The following is a 25,328-nucleotide window of genomic DNA, read 5'->3' on the forward strand; positions in this document are numbered from 1 at the left end:
TGGCAATTCCATGTTCAACAATGAAGAAAAACCAAAATGTATTCTGAAGTACTCAATGTTTTGAGTTTTCCTCAGCTTCATTCTGTTGGGGCAGGTAGTGAAGACCTACCTCTATGGGAAATAACCAAGAGAGAAAAGGAATGCCAGGAGTTCTATGCAGAAATCGTCAACTTCCTTTCCCTAGACCAGAGTCAATGAACAATTATACAGGGCTACCACTCTACTAAGATAGTTGACATTACGTAATAAATATCATTAACACCTATTATATATAGCTTCAATCTGAATTACTGGGGATGCAAACAGACATGGCCCCTGTTCTCTAGGAGCATACTCACACAAGCTAGTTGCAGCTCCTGGATAGATATCTTACGTCAAGCTAAGCAATATGACTGTTAAATAATATAAAAGTGCCATAAAGCAGGATTAGAGTGACAAATCAATAGTAAAAACAATGTTATATGGTATAAGCAAGTACCACAGGAGGCTCAGAAAAGAAAAAGAATACTACGGATTTTTGCTTTGAAGAATATACAATAAAGGAAGGGAGGAAAAAGGTGGTATGTGTGGGCATGCCAGTTGGTCATCAGAATTCATAGGTTAGAAGTGAGGATTATTATAGATTCTAAGACGACCCTCTGGCTGGAGTGTAGCGTAATTTATTGACATTGTAAAGACTCAAATGAGAAAAGTGCATTGAAGCCTAGTGCCCGGGATATTGTACACTCATGTACTAATGATGAGAAGTGGGGCAACTATAAAGGACAGAATAGGTCAGAAGTACCAGGAATAAGTACTTGAGGAGGGGGGAGAGAAGCAAAGAGGGGAGGGGAGAAGGAAGTGTTCAAATGAGACACAAGAGGTGGGTGCTGGAGCAGTCCAGAGCAAAGCTGCAAACCAGCAAACACAAGCATTTCCTAGAAAAAAGGCCACTTACATGCCTGACAACATCAATAAAAAAGATAGGATAGTGGACAAAGATAGTTGTATAGTTTACTCAACAGACAGATTCAAATCAATTTACTAGCTCACTCACGATGGAGTCTAAGGACCCCCCTGTAAGAGGGAATTGGGTACCCGAAAGGGGGGGAGGGGCAGAAACAGAGCTTCAAGGAGAAAGAAAAGGTGGCAAAAACCACCCCACACTCTTTCTTGCATAGAGTTCACCCCTTAGGAACAAAGACACCAAACTTCAGCAAGAAAGGGCATGCAGTGAGATGGGTGGGAGTGAGAATGGAGGAGGAGGGAGAGGGAGAAACCTAAACGAGGACAGCCAGTTGAGTGACAAGGTAATGACTTCCAGAAAGAGGATACTTTCTTTCAAAGAGTTTTGCACTGAAAGAGGAGAAAAAAGGTAGGGTGGTGGCTAAAGGGGAACTCAGGATGCCGGGTGGGAGAGACAAGAGAACCCTTATGTGCTAAGGATAAAGAGGCAGGGAAGAAATGGAACATTCTGGGAGACAAGGCAAAATGGGAGCCAGAGAAAAGGGAGAGGTTTTCGTCTTAGATAAGAAAAGGGGTTTCTTTACTGACCTAGGAGGGATATATATTCATCCTAGTTAAGTTTTTTGGCCAAGAGGCAAGGAGTGTGCTTAACTGCCAGTGCCAAATAGGAGGGTCATGTATCTATTAAGAATGAGGGAGGAGCAAGGTACTTGCCCTGGGGACAGGAGGGAAGATTAGAAGGCCACATGGAGAACAAGCGAGGGGTGTTCAGGGGCATCCTTGAAAGTTTCACAAAAAACAAAACTTGCCGTAAAGAATTAAAATTTTTAGTTATTGTTGGTGGCGGTATAAATTGTTAAAACTTTTCTGGAACACAGTGTGGAAATATGTAATCAAAGCCTTTTAAATGTTTGTATATGTTGACCTGATAATTCATTTCATTTCTAAAAATTTAAGCCCCCCTCCCCAAAAGAAAGGAGAAACAAAGATTTAAGTGTGTTTAAAGGTATTAAGAAGTACCTGCCACTTACAAAAATAGTCACAGGAATGTAAAGTACTCATAGGGAATATAGTCAATAATATTGTAATAATTGTGCATGGTGTCAGATGGGTACTAGACTTACAGGGGTGATCACTTTGTAAGTTATATAAATGTCTAATCACTATGTTGTACACCTGAAACAAATATTGTGTGTCATATGTAATTGAAAATAAATTTGTAAAAGATTTAAAATACTAAAAGTTGATAATGTCTAATAAAAGGAGTAAAGTATGATATGTCTATATGATAGAATATGTAGCCATTAAAAATAATGTGCTTAACAAATATGAATTAAATCACATGGAAAACGCTGATAAAATGCTAAATTTTTAAAAAGTAGGACATAGAATACACCATGATTCTAATTTTGTAAAGTACATACTTAGAACTACTCACCTTCCCCCGCCCCCCAGTACCCTTAAATGTACCTGGGTAAGTTATAAATTTAAAAAAATAGCAAGATATAGGCTTTATACTCTTCTGTATTTTACAAGTGTTTTATTTTTATAATTAGAAAAAAATCATTTCACCAAAAAGTACGTTTTTTCTAAATAAACGGTGCTGGAAAAGTTTTGTCTATATACAAAGAAAAAGAACCTGAATCCATACTTTACACCATATACAAACTTAACTCTAAGTGGATTCATAGATACAAATGTAAACCCTAAAACTGTAAAAATACTAGAAGAAAACAGAAAAAAACCTTGTGACATTTAGTCAAAAATTCCTTGGCTACAACACTGAAAGTACAGACCATAAAACAACAGACTGATAAATTGAATTTTATCAAAATTTAAAACTGCTCTTCAAAACACAATGTTAAGAGAATGAATAAACAAGTCACTAGAAGACTAGAAGAAAATCTTTGCAAAGCATGCATCTGATACAGGACTTGTAGCCAGAATATATATAAAGAACTTCCAAAAATCAACAATAAGAAAAGCTAATTAAAAAATAGGCAAAATATTTAAATAGAAATCTCAAGATATACAGATGGCAAATAAGCACATGAAAAGATGCTTAACATCATTGGTCCTTAGGGAAATACAAATTAATACCACAATGAACCCACTAGAATGACTCAAAATTAAAAAGACTGACCACCTGACTATGCACCAGCTGGTGGAGATGTGAAGCAAATGGAACCATATATCACTGCAAGAAAGTAAAAATGGTACAGTAACTTTAGAAAAGTTTCTTAAAAAGTTAAGCATGTGCCTACCACATGACAGAGCCATTTCATACCTATGTATATACCCAAGAGATATAAATAATTATCCTGAATGAAAGAAGTCGAGCAAAAAATGTACATTATTTCACTTATTCTAGGAAATGCAAACTAATCTGCAGTGATAGAAAGCAGCTCAGTGGTTATCTGGGGGAAGGGGAGGGACACTCACAAAAGGACATGAACAAACTTCTGGGAATGGTGGACATATTTACTATGTTGACTATGGTGATGGTTTCAGGAATGTAGACATGTCACAACTTGGTAAATTGCACACTTTAAATGTGTGCGGTTTACTAAATATCAATTATAACTCAAAGCTATAAAAAGGCAAAGTTCATATTGAGAAAAACAAAATTAATAAGGATGAGAAATCTTCATATGAATTTACTGATGTTTGCATGGAAAAAAAACAAAACAAAACCGAAAACCACTTTCTGTGAATTGATAAGCTAAAATCCTTTATAAGGGCAATGACTCAAAATGACAAATCTTTCCTTCCCATTCGAAGAGGGGGCAGAAGATGAGGAATATTGGCTTAAATATAAGAGTCACATTCAACTGTCACTAGAAAGGATACGTGTCCAGGCAGTTTTTTTTCTTTTTTTTTTCCAGGCAGTTTTTAGAGCCACATTCTCAGCTGTCGCCCTTGGAGGAAGTCAGTGCAATTCACCTGTTGCTTTAGAGACTAGCACATCATACGACATGATTTAAAGGCTCCAGGAATACCCTCTCACTGGAACTGAGAGCTACAAATAATAAATAGTTCGGGGATAAGACCCATTTATCAAATACCAAAGGAAGTACCCACTGAAGTGTTTCAGTTCAGGCTGTGTATAGTCCTTTCAAGTATGTTAATTAGTGGCAGCCTTAAAAAGAAATTGTATCATGCTAATTGATAGACCTGCCTTGGATTAATTTTAAAAAATACACAAAGTGATGGAAGGAGAACTGACTTTGGGTGGTGAAAACACAATGGGATTTATAGATGATGTAATACAGAATTGTACACCTGAAATCTATGTAAATTTACTAACAATTGTCACCCCAATAAATTTAATTAATAATAAAAAAAATACACAAAGTAACACTCCAGCCAAGATAAAAGAACGAGTAAGTGTTAGCCACGCATGGGCAGGAATTCCAGGTAAGGGAGTCAGAAGCTGTACGGTGGATCTGGGTAACTTCAGGTAATCTGTTATTTTTGGAGTCAAGAGGGAGAGAAACAATGAATCTATGAGACTGAAGATGGGTGCAGGAAATTTGTATGAGTCATGTTACCGAGGGCTGACAAATGTAAAATAATTCTGATAATTTACAAATTATCCCACCTGTAGGTGCCTGTATAACTTGCTCCCCTCACTCCCGTCCCCAGCCCTGTTTAGATTATTCAGAAAATAACCAATCTTTGTGTGCCTTTGTTGATTTCTGAAAAGCAGAATTAAGTGGTGATTCTCTTTTCAATTTTTATTTAGCTTTGCATTTTTAAAAAGAAATTTGACCTTCCCCATCATAAACTCAGGCCTTTGAAGTGTTCGCTGGCAGATAATTAACAAAAAGGGGTTTAGATCTGTCTATGTGAGATTCAGGGTCCTCCTTCTTGAAGCCTCAGCCAGGATCTGGGGCGGCCCCTTTTCCACTGCAGAACACATTCCTGGTTTGCTCCCCCCACCCCAACTTTGGTAATGTGTTACAGAAAGGTCTTTCCATAATCTTAACCAGTACAGTTCTGGCAATCGTCTTTACACTGCTCCTTTAAAACCCTGCCTAGGAGAGCACCTCAAAACACAAATCCTTTCCAAGTCTAGAGCAGTACTGGGGAACAGTGATACAGAGGCAAGGGACTGTCTTTTGGGAATCAGAACTGAGTTTGACTCCTGCCTGACTCTTACCATCAGCGTAGCTTTGGACAATTTAATTTCTCTTCAGAGTTTGCGCCTGCAGGATGGGAATAAATACTTACCTTGCATTACTGCTAGAATAAACAAGGTGCTGTATGTAAAATCTCTAGCATAGTTCTGAGGGCTCAAAATGCAAAGCTATTATATTCTGTGTGTCATTCAGAAATAAGTGCAGTTCCAAAATGGTCTGATGTGCACTTATAAATAAGGTTTGCTGTTTTTTTCCTGGTACAGGCTTTTTTTTTAGAATCATCACTAACAGAATCTTTGAAGGACAAACACTGGGACTACACCATGTGAAGACTACACAGTCACATGTAATGTGAGATTTATATGAAAAGTGGTGAAGTAGCACACTTCTGATCTCTTGTCTCTGTGATATAGATGGGGTATATCCAAAATTTTATGGTGGTCATGGTCACAGATAATCCCAAATCACAGCTAAAATAAAGCCGATCCGGGTAGGCCCAGTGGCTCAGGTGGTTGGAGCGCAGTGCTCCTAATGCTGTGGTCACTGGTTCGCTTCCCACATGGGCCAGGGAGCTACGCCCTCTTCAGCTAAGATTGTGAACAATGGCTCTCCCTGGAGCTGGGCTGCTGTGAGCAGCTAGAGGTTGACGTGGGCTGCTGTGAGCTGCTGTGAGCTGCCGTGGGCTGCTGTGAGCTGCCGTGGGCTGCCACGGGCTGCTGATTGCTGCCAGGAGTGGCCGGTGGCCAGCGTGAGTGGCTGGCAGCCAGCGTGAGCAGCCGTGGGCTGCTGTGTGCTACCATGTGCTGCCATGAGTGGCCAGCAGCCAGCGTGAGTGGCTGGCAGCCGGCGAGAGCTGTTATGTGCAGCCAACCAACGACTGGCGACCGACTGCTTCAGCCAGGGGGAGTGCAAGTCTCGTAATACCAGCATGGGCCAGTGAGCTGTGTCCTACACAAGTAGACTGAGAAACAACGGCTTGAACTGGAGTCTGGGGGGAGGTGGAAGAAAAGAAAAAAATAAACAAACAAAAACAACAACAGCTGATCCATGTGGAGGCAGCCGTGATTTTGCATGTTGAATTGAATGGTAATTTGGGTATTATGTGATTACTGACCACCCAGGCATGGACTGACCCTCTACCTGTAGCTTAACTATGGTAAAAGATTATAACGTGCCTGTGAGAGTATCAAGATTACTAAAAAATCAGAGGAAACAGCTACATATTGGGGGGGGGATGTACTCTATCGAAGTACACAGTACACCAAAATTCCACACTGTGAATTCCACAACATGGGAATGTCTCTTTCACGTAGCCTCTTAATCCCCACACTTACCCTCCTTAAACTGAAGCAAGGGTTGGCAGGAGGGGTGTGGAACTGAATCCTGTCTTGCAGAGCCAGGCTGGGGAGGGATGAGGTAGAGGGAAGGCACAGGGAGGAGACAGGGAGCCAATACTGGAAAAACATGAGTACTCAACTAAGACTCACACCACACAAGGGCTGCTCTGAAAGACAGTAATTTTTCATAGTTTTTAAACAGGCAACGTGTGATTTTTGAGGTTTCTAAATGATTACATTTCTATTATTTTTACATCCTTGCTTACCCCTCTGCAGAACAAATGTTTCTAAATACTAGATATGATTTTAACTAAGTAAATTTACATTAGATTCACCTTGTCAAACAGTTACCTTTAGCAACAACACATTAGTGTATGCCAAATTTATCTATAGGTACCTGCCACAACACTGGAATTGCTTGTTTTCTTTTAATTTTTTTATTGCATTTATCTTGATTATAATGTGAGAAATGATACAGACTTGAGTATGTATTTTTCCACGTATTTACCTACACAATATTGGACGTGCTTTTTGGCCTTTCTGAACCTAAGTATCTTTAACTGTGAAAAGAACACAGTTGATTCTTGATTAAGTAGGATAACTGGAAAGTGAAGTAGAAGGCCACAGAAAATCATGGCTGAAACAAAAATTAGTCACAGCAGTATACTGACTGGTGGTCCTTTTGCTTTTTAAACCGAAACTTGTTTGGATAATATAAAACTATGGATCAATCCATGCTGGGGAGAGGGGAAAAAGTGACTGCAAGAGTAATAAAAACAGCAAAGAAATTCTTGGGTCTGTCTCCAATATCCTCAGTTGGGTCCGTCCCACTGAAGACCATAAATAAGCTCCATCAGGGCAGAGATCTTGCCTTTTATGGTCCATTTCTGTATCCCTAATACCTAGAAGAGTGGACATACAAAGGAGGTACTCAAATATTTGTTGAATGAAAGGAAGAAGAGGGAAGGAGGGAAGCTATCTATTCTGTTGGTCAAATGGATTTGTAGAAGAAAGCAGCTGTCCAACCTACTTGATTACTTTTGTGAATGATTACAAATTGACTGAATACTTTAAATTTGAAAATTCTCTTGGGTTTCCCTTGAGTAATTCGGCAACTAAGAACACCTTGTTCTCTTTCTTGACTTGGCCCACCCTCACAGATCCCAGGACGCTGCAGTCACTGTGCCATCTTGTGGTCATACCTAGAAAGTTCCTCTTCTTCAATACACCAGTAGAGTCCCCCTCCCTGCACAGAGGCTCTTAGAACGGGCTGATAAATCAATCTCTATTATTTAACTATCAAGGTACCATGGAAAACACCAAGATTTATCAGTGCTCCCATCAGAGTGTGTTATCTAGTACAGGAGGTATCCCAAAAGGACACTTAAAATTACTCATAACATAAAATAGAAGGTAGAAAATGCTATAAAATAAGTATAGTTTAGGAACAATGGGGATTCACAGAAAGAAAAGATTTTTTTCAACCTCTGGAGATGAGAATTTGGGAAAGAAAAGCCAGCTGAACTGAGTGAAGAGAGAGAGGTAAGCTGTGGCCCTGTCCATGGGGCTGGGAGGGGGGGGAGTACAGGCCAGGGGGGAGGAGCTGTCCAGACAAGAGCAGGGCCTGAGCGTGTGTGGGCTACAGCAGGAGCGGTTATTTCCTTGACTGGAGCCTGCCGTGCATTAAGGAAAGGAGGTTGTAAAAGGCAGGGCTGGGAGCAGCCTAGGAAGCTGTGAAAGGGCCTCTGCTTTAGGACGTTGAAGAGGGATAAAAAGGTAGTTCTATTTGTAGAAGTGATCCTGTCTGGTGATTACCGGGGTCACGTGGACTAGCTGTGTGGCCTTACCTTTTTGCAGCTTGGGTTTCTACAGTTTAAAGTGAGACAATTAAACCCTACCGGGTTGTTGTGAGGAATAAGTGATATTGTATGTAAAGCACATACCACTGTGATCAGCATTAATGTTAAGGAACAGCCAGTAATATGAAGACCTTGAATGGCAGCCTCTTTAACAGACAAGGGAGAATAGGCAAAGGTTTGGAAGAGCACGGTAAGGACCAGAGGGGAAGATGGCCTGTGGCAGAGACCTGGGGGCCAACTTACAGCACACGGGTATTTGGGAGAAGGAGCGAGGAGAGGGGGCAAAAGGAGGAACTGTACCACTTACAAAGTGGACAGAAGAGGATGGCCAGAAGGGTAGAAGGAACATCACTGCGTAGGAGGAAAACCAGGAAGCTGTACTGTCACAGAAACAAAAGGAAGAGAATGTTTCATGGCGACAGTGGTCAAGATAACACTAAATCCTATTCCCTTTTGATTTAGCAGCATGTAGGTTTTTAGTAATCTTGGAAGAACTATTTTAGGGGTTGGAGAACCAGAATGCAAGGCTGAAGGTGAGGAAGGAGTGCCATGTGAGAAATCTGAGCTCTAAGTACACATCACTTTTTGGAGAAATGGTACTAGCTGGAGGGGAAGGTACAGAAAAGGTTACTGTTTGTTGTTTGTTTTTAAGATGGCAGAGGTTTGAGTGTTTACATGCTGACAGGATGGACGAGGTAGGGAAGGAGAGGCTGAGAGAAAAAGAATAGATTAGCAGGGATGAGACCCAGAGCACACAGAGATACAGGAGGACAGGGTGTGCCAAGGCTGAACCAGACTGCAAGGCACAGGTGGAGAACAGAAGAGACAGTAATTAATGCGACTTCACAGAGCAGGAGACACCTGAGCAGTTTTCAAGGAGGAACAGGCTTTGGCCAAATGGCCAAAAGGAAGTTTAAGAACATTCTAGCAGAAGAAATGGCATGAGCTAGGGCAGGCATAGGAATCCCAGACTGACATGTCTGAGGGACTTACGTAGTGTGGTGCTATCGGGTGTGGAGGGGAAAAGAGGGAATATTCCCAAGGCAGAGCTGAAGAATAACAGGACGAAATCACAACAGGCCTCGGACTCCAGCTATTCCTCCAGGCCTTCTAAACCACCCTGTAAACGTGACTGTCCCCAGTCACCCGGAAGCCCAAGAAAGAAAACGCAAGGGGAAAGAATTCTTCCAGGGTGGGGAGTAGGAAGATGGTACAGAGGGTAGCTGATGGAGTGGAACATTTTAGAGCCTTAACAAGAGCCAGTCTGGTAGCAGAGAGCAACTGAAACCAGAAGGGAATGAAAAGACCAAGAGAGAAGGAGCGGCTGGAAACTTCAACCATGAAAGAATAGATTCAGTATGGCAAAGGAGTAAGTGTGGCTAAAGGACACGAAACTGTGGTTAGCAAGGCTCATATTAGAGTTCAAATTCACAGAGGTGAGCAGTTCCAAGCCTCAATAACACGCTGCTAAACATTATGCAAATATGAGGCATTTTCATTGTGTATTATAATTTACGAGAAACTTGATTATGACTTCTGAATATTCCTAATATTTCAGATTTCTCAACTGACATCCCCCAGATAATTTATACTTAAAGGTACCAAAAGAGGTGCTAATTCAAATCCTTATTTTTTAAAAAATGAATTATTGGGTAATATAAATTATTATTCCCTTAATTTACTTGCTTTGTAAATTCCAATTAATTCAGAATTTGGGTTTTTCCTCTCACCTTATCATGAACTTGTAGCATTACCATGTCTCCCCAAAAATAAGACCTATCCAGAAAATAAGACCCAGCATGATTTTTCAGGATGACACCCGCTGAACATAAGCCCTAAAGTGTCTTTTAGAGCAAAAATGAATATAAGACCCGGTCTTACTTTGGGGGAAACACGGTAATAGAATGCGATCTTTCACTTATCTTGCAATGTCAGTGATCTAAAACACAGTGGAAAAACATGGGGTGGCTGGTTTGCTCAGTTGGTTAGAGCGTGGCGCTGGTAACACCAAGGTTGCTGGGTTCGATCCCTGCATGGGCCACTGTGAGCTGTGCCTTAAAAAAATCAATAAATAAAATGAAACATAGGGGAAGAACAGAAAGGAGGAACACAGGTTCTGAAAAGCCAAAGCAGATTTTACAAATCCACACGTTCTCCCTCCCAGTGCCAATCCTTCAGGCAAAATTATAACAAGTTGAGTTACGGAGATTTTTGTTACAGGAAAAATTAGCAACCCAGGTGTCAACGGCAAATGTAATGATGGCAGCAAGAGGTGATTGCTAGGAAGGGAAAGCATAGAAAGCTATATACATACAGGAGAAGTGAAAAAGCACAGACAGTAGCCAGGTGTAAGGGGCCATGGCCCACACTGGGGAGGGTTCAGGAAATGGGCACTCCCATGGACTACTGGTGACTACGGGTGGACACCTGGCCATGTAACTGCCACACAAAAGAAGGCATTTATGCTTTCGTCCACTAATTTCACACCTAACAAATTACCTGTAGAAAATAACCTGAGATGCACATAACGATTTATGCTCAAGGACATTCAACAGTGCCTTAGCTATTATTTAAAAACTGGAAACAAGCTACACAGCAACAACTGGGGGAATGCTAAATAAACCGTGGTGCTCATCCCCAAGTATTCCATAGAAGTAACATGTAAATACACAAGAAATAACCTACATACAGTGTTAGCTTTTCCAAAAGGAGGCTATGAAACAAAGATCTCGTGCCGGCTCGGTAGCTCAGGTGGTTGGAGCTCCGTGCTCCTAACTCCGAAGGCTGCCGGTTCGATTCCCACATGGGCCAGTGAGCTCTCAACCACAAGATTTCCGGTTCGACTCCCACAAGGGATGGTGGGCTGCGCCCCCTGCAACTAGCAATGGCAACTGGACCTGGAGCTGAGCTGCGCCCTCCACAACTAAGACTGAAAGGACAACAATTTGAAGCTGAACAGCACCCTCCACAGCTAAGATTGAAAGGATAACAATTTGACTTGGAAAAAAAAACAGTCCTGGAAGTACACACTGTTCTGCAATAAAGTCCTATTCCCCTTCCCCAATAAAATCTTTAAAAACAACAACAACAACAACAATGAAGAAAATCTCAATTCAGTTTACAAAAGTATTACATAGGTTTAAAGAAAAAATACAAGGAAAATAGCTGTTAGTATTAAACATATTTTTAATAATGTGAACATTAATATTACATAAGAAACAAGATTATATATTTATTATATTTATATTGATGATATTTTTATTGCTTATACCATTTAACTGAGTATTTACTTCTTCCATATTCAATCTTTCAACTTTTCTTTCTAGGCCATTATAACATGTTTGGAGGCAAAAAGCAGAACCTGAATCTTACATAAAATGAGGGGCCACAGGAACATGTCAAACAATGTTACAGGGATGCAATTAGCAAAATACAGACTTAGGAAAAACTCCACAGGACCAAACCAAACTAAAAAAACACATTTCTTCAACAACAAATTTTAAGAGGACAAAAGGGAAGGGGCAATTTGTAGATGAAAAAGAACTTAAGAGACTTATCAACTAACTGTAGATACAGGCCTTACTGGATTTGGATCATACAAATTGTTATAATTAAGAAACAATTATGGAGATTTGAACACTAAATATTTGATATTAAGAAATTATTGCTCATTTGGGGTGTGATAATTGTGATTATACTTTTTAAGAGTCTACACCAAAAATATACAAATGATATGAAACAATTCTGCATGAAAATAGTCTGTAGAAGATATGGGCATGGATGGGGGGGAGGGAAGGGGGGAGGGAGGGAGGGAGAAAGAGAGAGAGAGAGAGAGAGAGAGAGAGAGAGAGAGAGAGAGAGAGAGAGAGAGAGAGAGAGAGAGAGACTGACTGCCCAAACCGGCGAGGTTTAGGAAAAGAGGTGAGGACTCAAAAGTCTGTAGGAGAAAGAGGATGGCTGGATGGAGGTGGCAGAGTCAAGAGAAGGCTTCAAACCATTTTGGCCTGGAGAATTGTGCACATCTTCACTGGCTGAATAAAAGGAGCCACAATTTCCATATTGACTGGGACAGGAAAAGAGATGGTGCACCTGGGGCAGGAGCACAAAGCTTCTTAGCAGCTAAGAAAAGAAGAGGTTGGGGACAAATAAGGTTGGTGGTTAGTGGGAAACAGACAGTTAAATCTGATACTCCGTTTTCTCAGTGAACTTAGGGCAAAGATACCTAATGTCTATTGCAGATTCTAAGTAGAAACCTTATTAGATTATTAGCTATTAATAGATTAGTGTTATTACAACATAAATATTACATATTTCTATTCTATTAAATATTAGAGTAAATATTAATAAAAGGAAATAATAATAGGTTAATACTGTGTTTCCCCGAAAATAAGACCTAGCTGGACAATCAGCTCTAATGTATCTTTTGGAGCAAAAGTTAATATAAGACTTTACAGTAAAATAAGGTCTTATAGTAAAATAAGACCGGGTCTTATAGTAATTTTTGCTCCAAAAGACACATTAGAGCTGATTGTCCAGCTAGGTCTTATTTTGGGGGAAACAGGGAATTAGTCTATTAATAGAATATTAGACTCTTAGATTTTAGTTCTACGAGATAACTATTATCATTATTAGCTAGAATTTCATAGAGTGGATGGGGTTGTTTAGAAAACAAAAACTATGTAAGTTTTTACATGAACCAGGTTCTATATTGAAATTTTTTCATGCATCGTACCTCATTTAATACTTAGTCACCTATCTTCTCTGAGCCTCGCCTTCTACCTCTGCTAATGGGAGGTAAGTACCATACGCCAGGAGGATTAGGAGTCACTATATGGAAGTGTGTGGACAGAAAGCAGAGTAAGCCTTTATCACGGCAGGTGATACTGTTGTTCCAGGGAAGTGGGTAACAGTGCTCAACAGAAGCTAACCAGCCTCCTTATGTCCCCAGTGATGGAGCAACAGCAGTATGCCTCCTTTGCTCAATGAGGGTGGCATCTGGCTTAGTGTCTGGCACAATACCTGACCCCTGACAGGCGTTCTGAATAAGAGATGGAAGGAAAGGTGTCCTGTATACAGATGTGGAGATGTTTGTGTACAAAAACAGGCCTGGAGGCCCAGGAGAGGGGTGAGGCTGGAGGCTTTCCGAGCACAAAGCTGCAAAGCAGAGAGACCACAGGAGAGGTAAGTGTTCACGGAAAGCGTACACTGGAGAGGAGAAGTAGTAGTGCTCTGGGAAAGGCCAAACTGCTGGTCTTTGAGACATGTGGACAAACAGGTGCCATCAAAGGAGGTGCTGGAAGGACTAGCAAGGCCAGAAGACAGGAGAGGAGGGCGTTTTCAGAAATGTGTCAAGTATTGCAATAAAGATAACTGGGGATAAAACGGAAAAGATGCCACTAGGTTTGGTATGGGGTGGGGAGGCGGGGGAGCAGGGAAGCGGGCTATTGATGGGTATTCTCTTCAAACAGAAAATGGTGGTTAGGATGGGTTAAAGAGGAAAAGGAGACGAAAGCAACAGAGACTGACATAGATCACTCTTTCAAGGAAGTTGTCACTGATGTGAAGAAAGATACTTGAGGAGGAGGTGGGATGATGGCAAAGGTCTTCTATATTGTTTTTCTTTCATAGAGGCAGAAGATTGAAGCATACTTTGCAGTAGAGAGGAAGAAATGGGTGGTACCCGGATGGGAGGGGTGAGTGGGCCAGAGTAACCGGGTTGGCTCCAGCAGCCGTGATGATGAATGCCTCTTGAGGCCATGGGGCCCAGTCTCCCCAACCAGACCAACTCTCCCTGAGACTCAACCAAGTGCTGAGGATCAGTGATCAGAGGACTGAGATAAAGGGATTGAGAATAGAGACACAGTTTAAAAAAATGGCTTTACATCACTGAAGACCCAATTTTGACTTTCAGTGGGTCCCTCTCGCAACAGCATGAAAACCCTTCAGTGTGGTAATCAAGATCCAAAACATCCTGGCCCCAGTCTCCCTTTCTAGTCTCATCTACTATCATTCTGCTCACTCCTGACTGACACCTTATGCTCCAGCTACAGAAGAGGACCCAGCATGTGCCATAGGACAAGGCTGGTTATCCTTTCCTTGCTCTTAGCTTTCCCCTCCCATTCCCTGCTCTAGGGCCACGTTCCTCTGTGAATCAGTCACCTACTGGTATAAACTGCTCTATGTCCAGTTCCTTTAGGTCTCTATAATACCGTGTTTCCCTGAAAATAAGCTCTAGCCAAACCATCAGCTCTAATGTGTCTTTTGGAGCAAAAGTTAATATAAGATCCTGTATTCTATTCTATTATATTATACCTGGTCTTATACTATAGTAAAATAAGACTGGGTCTTATATTAATTTTTGCTCCAAAAGACGCATTAGAGCTGATTGTCCGGCTAGGTCTTATTTTCAGGGAAAAGGCTAGAAGTACTAAACCTACAACAGAAGTTCCAACTGAATAGTAGAAAAGGCAGTTTCATGACCGTGGGCCTGAAAGAACGATGTGACCATTGATAAAATTACTTAAGTCTGAATTGCTAATTTTAGGGATGTTGAAAGTTTAAGATGGTTCACCCAGGTGACTATGACAAAGAGGCCCTTGAAAATGTACAGTACATCCTCACTTAGCTTCAGCAACAGGTTCTGCGACTTTTAAGCGAGACGACATATAAGGAAACCAATTTTACTATATGCTAATTGTATAAACAAGAGTTAAGTTCCTATAGCAACTAATCAATGTAATAACAAAATGACATTGAAAGAAAAGATGCTATTCAAGACCTGCTGTGTATCTAGAACTTGATAGTGACAGCTTGAAAATGAGCCTAGTGATAAGATCTGAGTTATCTGCAGAGCAGTGGACCATCACTTCAAATCTGGATTATATTAACATTTCTGTAAGTCCACTCTCCTACCCATGGGCTCAATTTATTCTGGATTCTGAATTGACTTAATTTCTCTAACTCATCCCCCCCACCCCACCCCCACTCAAAAAGCTACAGCACAGAGTGCAAACTCTTCGGGCTGGTCAATCAAGGTTGTTCATAATCAGGCCTTAGCATACCTTTCTAGTCTTACCTTGCACTGCTCCCTAACAAACCATCCTCTCTAGTCAGACTGGTCTTCTTGGTGGCCATGGACAATAAACACATTTTTGGCTCAGCTGAAACCAATTCGTTTCATCATAATGTCCTCTTTCTTTCTGTCTATTCCTAACACACACCTTGTTCAAAGTCCACCTCAGGTCCCACCTTTCCTTTCCTTGAATACCTATAGTTTTCACTGTTTGTAACATTCATTTGGCATTTAAAAATACACTGTTTTGTGATGTCTTTCATAGATCAACCCATCTTCCAAAAGCCATAAAAGAAAGACAAGGAAAAAATAGAAGGCGAATACAAGGACCCTTATAGTGGCAGGAAGTTCTCTCCCCCACTCCTGGCTCCCATTTGGAGTAAGAATAAAAAACCTTCAAAAATATGGGACTTAAAGAACAGGTAAGAAGTGGATAGGAATGTGAGAAGAGCATTGCAAAAAAACTGGACAAAGGAACAGTGGTCAAAGGGATAGCCACAGTCAAATGTGGGGTGTGTCTCTAAATCCCTTAAACCTATGGAGAGAAGCACATGAATAACAAAATAGAGCTTCTGAACTTAACTTAGAATTTTGGAGTGATTGGGATGATACGATATATTGTATTAAATTATTTCAATTTTCCTAAGTGGTAAGATTATCAGTGACATTTCTATCTTGGAAGCCTAACATCTAAAAATTAAACAAGCTAAATAATATTCTCAATTGTCACAATGCAAAATTATACTGTTTATTTGACTGAAACTACACAAAAATTCAAAAAGATGCTCATTATTCTAAAATCAGATGGCTTTGCTATAAATTTCTTTTAAAGCAAAAACTGATAAAACTGTACCTATTTAAGATCCTTAAATCCTGTACAACAAAGTTTAGGTTTAGAATCTTAAAAATCTCCTTTAACTTAGTAAGTTTATAAATTTCCCCAATTCCTTATGTATAGCTGAAAAATAAGGAGACATGCAACACCTTCTAACTTGAGTTACTCACTGTCAACTTTATGACTGAAAATTTTATTTTTACACCAAATTGTTTTTAAAATAAATATATTAACTTCAATATGGATAAAATTTAAGTTTACAGTAGCAAATTAATGTATAATAATTAGCTTCTATGGCCTGTTCATTCTAAAGACTTACTTATGTAACAGAATTCCAGTTTCTGAAATCATTACTCTTTGCATACACATTATTCTTCTACTTCCTATCTGACAAGATTGCTGTGAGAATTTAACGAGGTAATATAGATTAAAAAGCAAAGACTGCTATCCAGCCAAAGTATTTTATGGCTGACGCACAGTGTGAATACTCAAAATATTTTGGGTGATATAATTTGAAAGTCATGTTGGCTAATGATTCAGGGAGTAATTTAACCAATCAAGTTAAGTTTCTTTTTCTTTTAAACAGAAACAGTCACTTTTTTGTGCTTATTTTTGGTTTTGCTTTTATAGAAAGAACTTTTAACTAAAACTTGGCTAAAATAAAAAATCTTGTAATAGCTCACATCTTTAAAGGACCAGAATCTCCACATTCCTTTTTGATCAATTTCAAGCTATATTTAAAATGCTTGTCCAATTCTACTTTATTTTAGTGAAGTGGCAGACGAAACAGATAAAGCTATTTTACCTTTAAAATTCCCAAATTTCATTTTGGGCAGTGGAATGCCATACTTCTGAACTGTGTAACTAAAAAATCGAGATTTAGTACATTAGACAAAGAAGCAAAGTATACCCAAATATCTTTTAAATCTATTGTAATATGTGTGCTTATTTTCCAGAAGTGGTTTTGGATGTCATCGCTTGATAAAAAGCACAGAAATTAGTGCATTCAGTAGTCAGGCACTGCCATACACAGGGTGGCAGCACTGAGAACAAAATACGAGCAAACACAGCAGAACACTTGGAATGGCCAATGCAGGCATACAAATGTGCCTGAAATCTGATTATGAATACACTTCTTAGACACACGGGTATTCCTAAGAAATTCCTTTTAATTCTGGCAGAACTATCATGCATTTTGGAAAACCTCTTATGAGTCAGCCTCTGAATGTGATCAGTTGCACCTCTCTTAAAACCAATTGCTTTCTCTCTTCCTGCACTGGTTGATAAAAGGTGAATAGAGCATAATTAAATTTAAGTACTACATCAGACCCAATGTTTAAGTAGAGCAATTGGATCTCTAGTATGTATTTAAATATATAACCCGAGCTATAATGAAAAGTGCTTCAAGATAGAAATTTTTTAAAAGAATTAACAGAATCTTGGGAACAGGAATGCTCTTATTAAATAAAAGCTGTTCAAGTTTATAATAATTGTCTTAAGCAGGTTATAATGTCTAAAAAGAACAGCTTTTAAGGAAAACATCTGTAACACTGTTTAAAAAAACTAAAATATCCCTAAGAGTATTAAATGCTCAATGATTAAAATTTTCAAATACGATAGATATTTAACTGATATAGATTAAAACAGAACTAACCCATTCATCACCATTTTTCTTTGAAAAATAACTTAAAATAATTATGATTTTTTTGAAGAAATTTTGCCCATATATTTGAAACCTATATTTTCATTAATTGTCAAAGGATAGATGTTCAGGAACTTCTACAAACTGCCAGACTTTTATATTTTATTCACTTTGTTTACAAATTTCTAGGCATACAAAAATAGATTCAGGGACAAAAACAACTTTCCGTTAAAATTCCCTATATTTCACAGCACATCAAGTTATCCAATTAAATGCTTAAAACTTCCATTCTATGTCTAATTAAATCTATTACTTGATCGTTTACTTTCCTTTGATTTGGGTAAATGATTATAATATATTTTACATGTAATATCTTTTAAAATGTGATGTATGAATATCTGTCTTATAACTTTTCCTTAAAAGTAAACTAAAGCAAATTACATTAAAAGCTAAACCTGATACATGTACTTTACACAGGGCATAGTTAAATCAGTTATTTGTTTGTATGACAGTAGCTCTGAGGATGCTCAAGTTTTATGAAGCAGAAAAAGAAAAGCATAAAACATCACTAACTGCTGTCAGAGGTGTGCCATAGACTCATAGGCATTTTCCTTCTTTGAAACATTTTAAACTTCCCAAGTAAGAACTTACTTTCCAAGTAAGAACTACTAGGGCTGTTTCCACCTCTCTTGGTGTAATTAAGCTACCTATTTTATTGTATGTCTAATTCTATTTTAGTGCTGAAACCCTATGTATTTGAATAGTGATTTTCAAGTAAAATACTATTAATATTAGAAAAGAAACATAACTAAGATTGAAATTTTACTCAATTAAATTACCTCAGTAACAAATTAGAACAATACATGGAAAACATTTTCTCAGATTTATTTAGAAAAAGTAATTTTAGAAGTACAAGGAAAGCAAATTCATGTTTGAGATATAGCTTATAATCAGATATGCTGGTCATATTAATATTTATTTTTAAGGTTATAATAGATCTTATCCAAATATATAAAGTGACAGCTCTCCTATAAACTGCAAATTTAGAACAAATTTAGTTATAAAGGACCTAATTCCTCTTCTTTGGAATTGGAACAGTTAAAATAATTATATTTAGGAAATGCAAAAAGTAGCTTAAGAAGGGAATGTACTCTTATATAAAACAATTTTTTCATTTCATTGCCTAAAGTTGCTGAAAATAAAATCTATTATTATAACCCTTTTAGCGTGTAATGAAAAGTGACATAGGCTCTATGTAATTCCAGCATTAAGACAATACAAGGAAATAAAATCAAGTTATTGAGAAAATCTAGCAGACTAAAATTCAACTGGTGCTATTTTGTACCTGCACATTTGAACTACCTTAAGCTTTCAGGTTCAATTTCTTAAAATTCTCCTGATTATGAACAATTCAATCAACTTTTTACTAATGTATCTTCAAGTGAACAAAATTGACTTAAACATTTTCTAATGTTGTCTTTTAGGCAAAGGGGCAAAATTCCTCATTCTTTAATTGATTTCTAGTTTAACAGTTTCTAAAAATATATCACAAAAGTAAAGGCTCTAATGTCTAACTATTGGTTAAAAAGATACAATTTTTTTTAAGTCAATGGCAGCCCTTTAGTTGTAGCATTTAACCTGAGAGTATTTCCATATTCAGACACTAAAAGATAGGATATCATAAATAATCAATATGCACATGTGTAATTACAGTATTTTGAGACAACAATTCAAATAGTTAATATTTGAAAATCTAAAATGAGTCTCACTCTCAAAAAAGAGTTTAAGACTCTGTAATGGCAGATCATTCACAATTTGTAGATGATTCGGTCTCTCTTTAAGAAAAGATGCCTCCTCTACCCTCAAAATATTATCTAATACTAAAATAAACTTCTAATCTCTGACATAACAGTATAATAGGTCTAGATTCTCCTTCAGAAATTCAATTGCTAATTAATAAATAAATGAGAAAGAAAATTCCTTTTATTGTCAGCATATACCTAAAAACATTCCAGAAATTAAGAACTTTGTTGGTGAATGTTTTTATCTTTACCTGTGAAAAGCTTTTTAAATATTATTAAGTCTGTAAAAAACGACTTTAATTTGCCCTAAAAAAGTCTACAAAGTACACTGTTCGTAGACTAAGATTTTAAAATTTATTTCATTAACTTAACAAAAAGTTTTAAACTTTCTGATGAAGAATGAAAAAAACAATTTCCAATAACTTCTACGATTTTTCAGAACACTTCACTTAGGTACACATTTAAAATAATCTTTAAAATCTCTTAAAAATAGCAGAAAACAATTTTCCTTATTTAAAAATAAAGAATTCTAAATACACTACAAATTAGTCTTAGAATTCAATTTCGTTTAATTCAAATCTAAGAGTAGGCAGAGGAAAGCCTTTGGGGGAATCGATTTTTAAAAGGTTATCATAAAACGAGCAATCTATATTAAAAATACTCTCTTACAGATTCCCCCAATTATCACTCTCATTTTGGGGGGTAAGTTAATCTTTGCTTTGTAGTTAGTTATTCTTTATTCACATAAGTCAAAATTTTTAATTCAACATTTTTATTTTATTCTGAAATTCTCATCTACCTGGTTGTTTCCCATCAATGTTGGGCATTTTAGTCCATACTTATGTTCTTGTTATACACTTTCATAACATAAAACTCTTACTTTTAAAAGGCATCAAAAAAGAACATTTTTGCTTTCTACCACCTTCACATTTTAGGTTTTCTATGTTTTTCGAAATAGTTTTCACAAAAAAATGCAAGGAAACATTTTAAGCAAATTGCTTATCCTATTAACCTAGGACATAACTGCTAAGTTCACTCATTCTACATACACACACATATTTCTTATGCAGTCATCTCAAATTCCCAACACACACTGTGGTTAGTTTTAATACCATCATCCTGCAGTAACTCTGTTTATTAGACATCCAGGGACTTTTAAATACCAACAATTTTCATGCAGTATCACACCACCTCACTTTTAAACATGAGATGTTTTTATAAAAATGGGTTTTTGTTTTCTGATAAACATTAACAAACACCAAAAACTTCGGCACCTTAACAACAACAAACACAAAATCACAAACAAATCAGAAAACAAAAATACCAAAGCACCTTTGGTAGTTCCACATCACCATATACTTGTCAATACCACCTTGGAAAGAGGAGGCAGAGACAGGTGTACACGTTGAGAATGCAAATCTCTGGGCAGCAGGCCAAGCGATTCAAAAATAAAAATCAAATTATTCCTCTGTAATAATTTTCTACTAGGCTTTCATTCATGTATACTCCTCATAATGCAAATGTTAATAACTGTACACCAATACTTTTATAAAATAAGATCTAACATTTTTCATTTAATTTCTTAAATTATATTTGAAAATTAAATTTGTTAATGGACTATAAAAGCTATCCTGCTATAAATGAAAAGTAGTAACACAGTAGATGTCAGGTTCAGGCATTTCAAAAAAAATGAGGCAAAACAAATACAAAAAGTGGTCTTATTGTAAAATGGAAAAGATTCCCATGCCTGAATCTAAAATCATAGTTAACTTTACAGTCCATCAATTTGATGCACCCTGCTCTCACATTTAACTTATTTGTAAATACTTTTCCAAGGCTACCTAAATACTCACTAATTGATTAAATATGCTGCCTACATTAATTCCTTTTAAAATTAGAAAAAATTAAAGGTCCACTTTTGGTTTTTTGCAGTGGCTGATCTATTTTCAAAGTATTACATTTTTCAGAAAAGGTGTTTATCAGGTTCTTAAAACATTTGAAAAATGGCTCAAGGGACAATTTATAGCCCTTTTACCTTTAACATATTCACTATCTTTGTTGAAAAATTCAGTTGTCCTTTACTTCTTTTGAAACTCTTCCCTCACTCAAATAACTAAAGAATCTAAAATGTTATCAATATAAAGAGAAAAAAATTTATATTGATCTCTTACACATTTGGAAACACATCAAAAATAACAAGTATTCCAGGCAGTGTAAGTAAACTTATTCAGTAAAACTTTTTTTTCCTTTTTCTTGAGAGAAAGAGAGAGAGAGAGAGAGAGAGAGAGAGAGAGAGAGAGACAATAACAGGTAATTTTTCATATATCTTAATTTTCCAAAGAATAGCATTGTAAATAAAAAATATTAATACATTCCTAGAAGGAATCAATATTTTGATTACACAGCTCAAGAGCCAAATGATTACTGAAACAAAATTTCAGACAGTTATAGACACATTTCAGTTATCTGGCTTTTCAAATCTCAAAGATAGGCATTTTACATTTAATTTAGCAAATAACAATTTAATTCTGAAAAATAAATTTTCCAGAATACCAAACCTAAATATATACAGCAACAACCAGGATTCTGTTAAAAATGAAGGAAAAATCTCCCACCTTTGTATAACATTAAAATACAGAGCATCCTTAAAAATTTTAAACTATATTGATAAAAGCAAATTCAGTAACTTATTTAGCTATAAGATGTATGCTTATTAAAATATTTTGGTTATAATATATAGATATACAATTTTATCAGTATTAGCACACATTTATAAATCATCTTCCACAAGTAGCTAAATTCCTTATAGAATTTCAAATAGTAAAATTAGGCATATAAATTTCAAATAAGAAACTCAGTCTATGAGGTTTCTGTTATTCTAACTGAAAGATTTTGAATATACAATATCCTTAGATTATTTCTATAAATTGGTATAATTTAATTATAGCTTCAGAAAAAGGATGTTCAATGGGTAGTATTTTTAAGGCATTAAAAAAGCTCGATCAAACAAATTCAAATTAGACACTGTGCTGTGCCCTATCTAAAGAGGACTCTCTAAGGAATTACAGATTTTATACTTGTGCACTGAGAGTGCATTTTCTAATTCAGACAAGTAGCTAGTTAATGTCAAACCCAAACCCAAAGAAGGTTTTATATCACCTTTTGTGAGAGAAAAAACCCCACACCAGCACTTTTATTTAGGTTGACAAGAATCATAACTTGAAGTGTCCAAATCACCTGATTAACTCAATGGTCTAAAATAACTGGAAGAAACACTTTGCCTTCACTTTTACAGAAATTGAATTTATTGATATTAGTATTTGGTTTGTCAAATGGCAACTATTCAAGATCTTAAAAACTCATTTATTTTAAACATATAGCCTAAGTCTGACTACTAGTCAATGTAACGGTCTTGAGCCAAAATACAACAAAAATGTAAGATAAACTTCAAAGGTTTTATAAGTATTAATGGCATTCTGAAATCGCTGGACAGAAGACTATTTTGGGGAGGGAGAAAGTTTCTCTTCTCCAACGATTTGTTTAATCACTTTCCAATCAATTTTGATTTAACAGTGATTCATGAGATTAATTTTTTAAAGAGTTCTTATAAAGTTGTAATTGCTTCCAATATCAGAAACCACAAGATGATGTACTCAAACACTGCATCAATTTAATGCTGTTATGGAGGTAATTTACAGAAAGGTGCAGATAAGAGCCCAATTGTGAACACCAGTTAATATACAATGGATTCCAAAATAACACTTTGTTTGTACAGTAAGGTAAGAAAAAATACTCTGTATAAAAAGTTTAAAAATCCAGCTCTAATTATAATCCATTTCTACAAATCCACAAAAACAAAAGAAAATAGGCATTCATTTCAGAAACTCCATATACCTGTGGAAAACGGAACACAAGTAATTTTTATTGCAGATTAACCTTAATCCCAAATAGAATACAGCTAACAATTTACATATTCTAAATTTTGAAAATATTATATAAATCTAAACCATTAGAGATGACAGTAGTTTGTGATCAGTAAATATTTCCTGTTAAATAACAAATAAACTTAAAAGAGGCAATTGATAGGTCTCAGGATTTTAAAATCTTTTAATTTCAAAGGTGCAGTTACAGCATGTGTATATAGGATGGGCTTTAAAAATGGGTATACGTAAACTTTTCCATGGCGTTAGTGTATGTACTTTTTTTTCCTTAAAGAAATGCCTATTGCTTACAGAATCTTCACCACTCTGTCTACAGTTTTCAACCAGAAGTCCTTATTATACCTTAAGCCAAACTGATTATTAGGTATTTTACAGCTTTTTACAAAATGGCTGTAAAATCACATTATGGGCATACATAGCTCTTTGATCTCACTGCACAGAATTCATAACTGTTCAATAATACTATACCATTACACCACACACCTTAAACTATTTCCATTTTTCCACAATTCCTTCCAAAATCAGCTTCCAAAGCAAAGCAACTTAACATGAAAAGTTCCTGGGAGGGCTTGTTACACAAAAGAACAATTTGGAAACAAACTAATCTACACAATATCCATCCTCTGTTGAGCTTGTTTATCCCTCCTTTCCCTCCATCACTCCTAAAGGTGGCTGCACTTGAGTAAATGGAAAGAGAAGGCTCTTCTATCACCACACACCCTCCCAGTACTTCTGCTTTTGGTCCTCAGACATTGATTCTGTGTAGGTGATGAAAATCATTAAGAAAAGAGAAGCTGTCCCTTTAAAATGCCCTGCTCTGTCCCATATCCCACGTGGAACCAACATCAGTAGCACTTTCCCATTAACTTCAATGTGATGCAAGAGGCACCATGCTTTTATATACATAAAACCAGAAAACCTCAGCTAACATTCTTTACTGAGGATGAACAGGTGAAGCAAACGTGTCAGGAAGGGTGAAGCCAAGCAACTCCCCACCCCTCCCCAAAAGGTGCTCCAGTCTTGCACTCCAGTCTCTTAGTGCAACATCACCTCTCTACCCCTCCTGCGTAGAGCCTAGTTTAAAGAAAGGAGGGAGCCACTAACAAAACCTGAAGCATAAATGCGACGAAAATGCAGTTTAAAGCCGGAAAGGTTTATTCTTCCAATCACACATATTAACTCTATTAAGAAAAATGGCATCACTTTTTTCTCTACCAAACCCCCCCAAAACCGCAAAGATCATCAAAAGAGAGTTATAAAATAGCAAATATAGTGTTTATCTTATCTCAGATCAGTCCACATTACCAATAAGTTTAGCAGTTTCTGCACTACCACCTCCCCCCTCCCTCCTCCTCCTTCTCTTGCATCGGATTTTCACGTTTTCTCATTGTCGGTTGAGTTATAAAAGGCTTTTGCCCTTCGAAAGTTTTAAAAAATAAATAAATATTAACTCCTTGGTCCCTGCAAAGTCAAAATGGACTTCAGGGGAAAGGCGGTTCATACTTTTACCTTTAGCGAGAAAAGGGGGAGCATCCCGGATTTTTAGGGATTTTTTGCGATTTTTTAAAAATTTTTATTTGGTTATATGCCTGAGTTCTCCCTCCATTTTGGTTGTTTATGATACTGACAACAAGCTGTCCCTGCTCTGTGCAGATCTCCTGCTTTCATTTAGCACCCCCTCCCCCTACCCCCCCTCGCAGCCACACATCCAGGGTTCACACCTCCCCGAAGACCCCGCACCCGGACCCCGACT

General features: G+C 37.3%; 1 protein-coding gene across 4 annotated transcripts in view; it reads right to left on the reverse strand.

The window, feature by feature from the left end:
* PLAG1 (PLAG1 zinc finger) overlaps positions 1–25,328 on the reverse strand; it is a 40,870-nt gene that overhangs the window by 14,685 nt on the left and 857 nt on the right. The window lies entirely within an intron of this gene.

This window comes from Rhinolophus hipposideros, assembly GCF_964194185.1.
Source record: "Rhinolophus hipposideros genome assembly, chromosome: 13".
NCBI classification, from domain to species: Eukaryota; Metazoa; Chordata; class Mammalia; order Chiroptera; family Rhinolophidae; genus Rhinolophus; species Rhinolophus hipposideros.